Raw genomic sequence first — 7,129 nt, 5'->3', positions numbered from 1 at the left:
AGCGAGAGGGCCAGAGCTGTGTGCCTGTCCCTCACTCAAGGACATATATACATTTTAATATATTTTTATTGACTTTAGAGAAGAAAGGAGAGGGAGAGAGATAGAAACATCAATGATGAGAGACAATCATTGATCGACTGCCTCCTGCACACCCCCTCCTGGGGATTGAGCAAGCCATCCAGCATGTGCCCTAACCTAGAATTGAACCTTGACCTTCCGGTTTATAGGTTGACATTTAACCACTGGGCCACGCAGGTCGGGCAAGAATCATGTACCTTTAAAAATCGTATCTCCTAAGAGCATGCTCAATCCGTCAACAGTGTGGCCATTGCTAGGGTCACACATGTTGGCACATTAAAAAAAAATGCCTTGCATTATCTCTTTTAACCTTATATCAACAACTCTAATAGTCTTAAGACCATTAGGGACAAAATTATATCTTTTTTTTGGTATCTCCTGATTTTCTATATATCCTATCACAAAGTTGGGGACATGGAACCATTCAAATATACTTCTAGTGACCAGATATATGACCAGAGACCAGGACATTTTGAAGGGTAACTATTACATTGCTAGGGAAGATTGTTCAAGTTTATTAGAGATTCTATTATGGGAGCGAAGGACACAGTAGGTCTACAATCACTCTGGATCCTGGAATCCTTTATTAGCCCTTCTCTCTGTTCCCTTCAGACCTTTCCTTTCTTCTTGTTCCTTTGTCTCCTCCTGATGATCTATTCAGGTCTTTCTCTTTCATAAAAGAAAACTTCTTTCTTGCCAGTGCACCTACCTGTTTCTGCTTTCCTATCTTGGTCTTTCCCTCCTAAGTTAAACTTTTTGAAAGAATCTATACTCACTAATGGAGCTCCCTTACATATCATTTACTCCTGAACCTGCCTTAGATTTTTAAACATCACCTTTTCTCAGCCTGGTACAGCCCAGTGCACTGCCACTTACCTACTTAACTCCTTCAACTCAGCTCAGGAAATAGATCTCCATCCATCTCAGGATGAATTAGGAGTCCTCCTTAACGTTCCCACCGTACATCAAATTAGTACTAACTCATGAGCATACTACTACCACAGCCCTATCATCCTGTCTGGGTTATTAATTTACCCATCTTCTACACCAAATTTTGAGTGTCTTTAGAGCAAAAAAAAAAGTCTCTTTTCCTTTGCTTCTTTTCTCCTCTTCACTCTTTATTTGCCTTCCTATTTCCCAGTTTCTGACACAAAGTGTGATCTCAGGAAATGTTTGTTGATTTAATGAGTCAAAATTACCAGATCTTGAAATTAAGCACAAAACATCCTTTGTATAATTAACAATTTGATTTCAGGTTATAGTTTGCTTAGAGGATTTAAAAAAAAGGAAACAAAAGGGTAGAGAAATAGAAAGAGGAAGACAGGCATTCTTTCATTAGTGAATTAAGTTAGAAAACTACAAAGGAAAGAGATTTCAGATCCAGTTGTTCGCTTAGATTACAGGTTTAGAGAGCTGCTTCTTTGCATTATCCTTTTAATGTAACATGTTTGGTAAATGACTATTCAGACCTCTGGAGCAGCTTCAATTTTTAGATAGAAAGGGACTCAACTCTGAATTAGCTTTAGCTACTTGTTGGGGTTGGGGGAGAGGGAGCCCGGGGGGAGAACCAAGCCAAAGGCATGATGCTTTTCTGCATCATTTTTGATCTTCAATGACTCCTAGGTTCTTAATGGCTTTAATAAATCTATTTAAAGAATTCTTTTTTTTCTATGAGCAAATGGCTAGCTTTTCATTTACCTCTAATGAAGTTCATCTCATAATTTTTCACTTTCACATAATCTTTAAAATAGTACCCTGTAGTTTATCCCATCAACTTGACATTTTCCTATTAAAATATCATATATGAAGTTGAGGATTATCCTTTTTTCATATAACTTTAAAAAGTACCAATCTATAATAACAAAAGCATAATATGCTAATTAGACCAGACAGCTGAACGACCTTCCGGATGTCATTCCAGACAAAGCCGCAGTGGTGGGGCCAAGGCAGAGGTGGTCCGGTGCAATCAGGCAGGCAGGTGAGTGGTTAGGGGTGATCAGGCAGGTAGTCAGACATCCCCCCAGGGGTCCCGGATTGCGAGAAGAGAGGGTGCAGGCCGGGCTGAGGGAACCCCCTCCCTTGTGCATGAATTTTATGCACCGGGCCTCTAGTGTAAATATATTTCTCCCTACTATATAGGTGTGCTCCCCCAAGTGAATGAATACAAACATAGATAGACATTCTCTTACCTAACTACAATGATATTACTTCAATGAAATTAATTATAATTTTTATATCACTTAATATAGCCAAGCCATCATCAAATTTCCCTGGGTAGCTCATAAATGTCTTTTTACAGTTGGTTTATTTGAAGCAGGACCTAAAGGAAATCTTAATGTTTCATTTGGTTAGTGTGTTTAAATCTCTCAACCTATAGTAATACTCCCTTATTTTCCATACTGCAGACTTGTTACAGAAACCAGATCTGTTGTCCAGTAAGAGGCCCACATTTAGTGGTGTCACTAAACTTTGTTCATCTAACTCTAGAGTCATCAAACTTTTTCTTAAAAAGGCCAGATAGTAAATATTTTAGATTTGTGGGCCATATGATCTCTGTTGCAACTACCCAACTCTGCCACTGTTGCATGAAAGCAGCCATAGATAATACCTGAATGCATCAGAGTAGCGTGTTTCAATAAAACATTATGAAAAGAAAACAAAACAAAAAACAGGCAGTGGGCTGGATTTGGCTCAAAGGCCATATAATTTGCCAACCCTTGGGTAGAATCTGATTTGACATGGGTTCAACATTTTTGGCTGGAAAACTTCAGAGCTGATGTTTTATGTTTCATGTATATTACAGGAGGCGGCACAAACTTTCTGCCTCCCCTACTTTTCATAAGACTGAGGTTAATCAATAGGTCCAAGTTGGGCAGCCTGATCCCTCCATTGTAAAGTTCCCACATGACCATTTTTACAATACTAGTTTCATCAGAGGAAACTGATAATCATGGCCTGAATAAATTATTTCATTATGGCAACATTATTTTCTAACCCTGCCAATTTTTATACTTCCACTAACTGAAATTCCACAAAGAACTTTCCCTCAACAAATGTTACCTGCTTACCCTTAAACACAGTTCATACAGAAAAGGGAGGATGAATGCAATTTGCTAGTATTTTATTTAGGATTTTTGCATCTGTGTTCACTAGATATATTGTCTATAGTTTTTTTGTGTGTGTCATCCTTGCCAGGTTTTGTTGGCCTTGTAGAATGTGTTAGGAAGTATTTCCTCTTCTCAATTTTTTGGAAGAATTTGAGAAGGATAGGTATCAAGTCTTTTTTTGAATGTTTGGTAGAATTCACTAATGAAGCCATCTGGTCCTGGACTTTTATTTTTGGGGAGGCTTTTTCAATTTCCTCACTGTTGATTAGTCTATTTAGATTTTCTAATTCTTCATGATTCAGTCTGTAAATGTTAAATATATCTGTAAACCTACCTATTTCTTCTAGATTATTGAATTTGGTGACATATAGTCTTTCATAGTATTCTAGTGTGATCCTTTCTAAATCTGTGATGCCTTTGGTAACTTTTCCTCTTTCATTATTGATTTTGTTTATGAGTCTTTTCTCCTTTTCCTTAGTGCGTCTAGCCAGGGGTTTTCAATTTTATTCATCTTTCCAAAGAACCAGTTCTTTGTATAATCTTTTTACTCTCTAGTTAATTCTGCTCTAATTTTTATTATTTCCTTCCTTCTGCTGACTTTGGGCTGCTTTTGTTCTTCTTTTTCTAGTTCTTTAAGATGTGATGTTAGATTGTTTATTTGGAGGTAGCTTATTTTTTGAGATAGGCATGCAATGATATACACTTCCTTCTTATTACTGCTTTTGCTGCATCCCAGAAGTTTTGATATGTCATATTATTGTTCTCATTTGTCTTTCTATATCTTTTTATCTCACCTTTTATTTCTTCTATGACCCAGTTATTTTTTAGTAGGATGTTGTTTAATCTCCACATGTCTGTGTGTTTCTTTTCTTTCTTCTTGCAGTTGATTTCTAATTTCAAAGCATTGTGGTCAAAGAAAATGCTTGGTATGATTTCAATCTTCTTGAATTTGTTGAGGCTACTTTTGTAATCCAACATATGGTATATCCTTGAGAATGTTTCATGTGCACTGGAGAAGAATGTATAGTCTGATGTTCTGGGATGAAAGGCTCCGTAAATATCAATTATATCCATTTGGTCTAATGTATCATTTCAGGCTGATATTTATTTATTTTCTTTTTGGATGATCTATCTAGAGCTGCCAATGGAGTATTAAGGTTCCCAAATACAACTATTGTTTTTGTCTGTTTCTCCCTTTAGTTCTGTTAGTAGTTGCTTTATGTATTTGGTGCTCTCTGACTGAGTGCATATATATTAAGAAGTGCTATGTCCATCTTTGTTTCTCATTACCTTTATCTTGAAATCCATTTTGTCATATATAAGTATGGCTACACCTGCTTTTCTGTGGGTGCCATTTGCTTGGAAAATCATTTCCCACCCTTTCACTTTGAGTCTAACTTCGTCTTTGCAGTTTATATGTGTCTCCTGAAGGTAGGCTATGGTTAGGTTTTGTTTTTTGATCCAATTTGCTACCCTGTGCCTCTTTATTGGTGAATTCAGTCCATATACATTCAGGGTAATTATTGATGTATGAGGATTTCCTATAGCCATTTGAACTTTTGTTTTCTAGTAGCTCTGTGCCTCCATTGGTTATTTCCCTTTGTGTTTTTGTCTGTTGTTTTTGTGTGGTGGTATTCCATACTTCCTTCCTGTTTTCTCTTCTTTTAAGCCATGTCACTGGAGATTTGGGTTTGTTTGTGTGTGTGTGTATGTGTGTGTGTGTGTGTGTGTGTGTGTGGTTACCTTTAAGTTTAAGAAAAATAAAGTTTCCTATATACTAGTACAATAATCCTTTTTCATTTGAATGTATCTAATCTCCATCCTCCTTTGCCAATTCAGACCTTTATCTTCTCCGCTTTCATGCTTTTATTGTCACAATTTATCCCTGTTTATTTGTAAAATTATTGTGGATCTTGCTCATAGTTTTGTGACCTTTTGTTTCCAGTAAATAACTCCCTTCAGTATTTCCTGCAGTGGAGACCTTCTGGTGATAAATTCCCTTAGCTTCTGTATGTCAGGAAAAATTTTGATTTCTCCTTCATATCTAAAGGACAACTTTGCTGGATATATTATTCCTGGTTGGTAATTTCTCTCTTTCAGTAATTTGAGTATTTGGTTCCATTCTCTTCTGGCTTGGGGCATTTCTGCTAGAAAGTCCGATGATAACTCAATGGACTTCCCTTTATAAGTTACTTTCTTCTTTTTCCTGGCTGCCTTGAGAATTTTTTTTTGTCATTAATTTTTGACAGTTATAATACAATTTGTCTTGGAAAAGGCCCTTTTGGATTGACGTGATTAGGTGCTCTGTTTCTTGGATCCAAGAATCTAATTTTTTGCGTAGGTTTGGAAAGATCTCATCAATTATTTGTTTGAATAGCCTCTCCATTCCCTTCTCCCTCTTTTCCTCTTCTGGTTTGCCTATTATACTTATATGGCTCTTTTTGATGGAATCAGATAGTTCTAGTAGAATTCTTTCTTTTTTTTAATGCTCAAATCTCTCTTCTTCCCTGTGTCATTTCTATCTTTGATATCACTAATTCTTTCCTCCATCTGGTTGGCTCTATTTCCTATACTCTTATTCATCCTTAATTATTTAAACTGAGTTCTATAGCTCTAGAATTTGTTTGGTTCTTTTTTAAAGTTTCAATCTCTTTGGTAAAGTACTTGTTTTGTCTGTCGATTTGTTTTCTGAGATCATTAAATTGCCTGGCTGCATTCTCTTGCATCTTGTCGATTTTTTTCATAACTGTAATCTTGAATCCTCTGTCATTTATATCACATAATTCCATGTCTTTAAGTTTGTTTTCTGGGGGTTTTTCATTTTCTATTTGAGCTTCCTCACTACCTTGGTTATTCCTGGTTATTTGATGGATTCCTTCTCTGTCTAGGCATCTATGAGTGGTACCTCTCTAGCAGATTACTATGAAGAAGACTTTCTATTATTTTCCAGTAGGTGGCACTAAATCATAAGTTTTTAGCTGTCTTGCACTTCCCTGGCTTTTCAGATCTCGGTGAGGTAGTATTGCCTGGATAGATGGTTTCCTCTACAGTGCTCTGCCCCCCCCGCTGTCTCGGGGAGCCCTCCAGAAACACTTTTCAAGTGTTGGAGGTCCACTTAGGTGACAAAGTATGTTGATGGCTGGCCTTTTTCTTGAAGTCTGTCTCTCCTTAAGGAACTGGCAGGATCCAATTTTTCCCCCTGAGTTTGGGGCTATTGAAATTTCAGGCTTCTGTTCTGTAGAAACTTAGATCCCTGTGATTTGAAAATGCAGCCTGATCTTCAAAGTGTTATTGTTAGGGTGGGCCCTTCCTTGGTTATTCCTGGTTATTTGATGGATTCCTTCTCTGTCTAGGCATCTATGAGTGGTACCTCTCTAGCAGATTACTATGAAGAAGACTTTCTATTATTTTCCAGTAGGTGGCACTAAATCATAAGTTTTTAGCTGTCTTGCACTTCCCTGGCTTTTCAGATCTCGGTAAGGTAGTATTGCCTGGATAGATGGTTTCCTCTACAGTGCTCTGCCCCCCCCGCTGTCTCGGGGAGCCATCCCACAGAGGAATTAGGTGTGCAATGGACTCCAAATCTGTGGAATCCCAGTGCTATCCTCCACAGCCAGATGCTGCTGTCATTATAACAATGAGTATGGGTGTGGGGAACCTGGCCAGCTTCTTTGCTGTTTTGCCTGTCAAGTTATGGTGACCTTGGACTTCTGCGGGGTCTTCCCAGTGTTCAGAACTAGTCACAGAGTGCACCCTCTGCTCATGGAAAAAAATGATTCTGTAGTACTAGTTCTCGAGTTTGCAGATAATGTGCTACACAACATGACATCAAAGGCAAAGTAAGCCTTCACGACTTTGTTTCTGAGTCAGGAATGCTGACTGCCAGACAACCACAGCAGCATGTCTGACCTGTGTCCCTGCCCAGGTCACTAGGCTCACCCACA

The sequence above is a fragment of the Myotis davidii genome, unplaced genomic scaffold (assembly GCF_000327345.1).
Source record: "Myotis davidii unplaced genomic scaffold, ASM32734v1 scaffold497, whole genome shotgun sequence".
NCBI lineage: Eukaryota > Metazoa > Chordata > Mammalia > Chiroptera > Vespertilionidae > Myotis > Myotis davidii.
The sequence above is the reverse complement of the archived record's forward strand: the minus strand, read 5'-3'. Positions refer to the sequence as shown.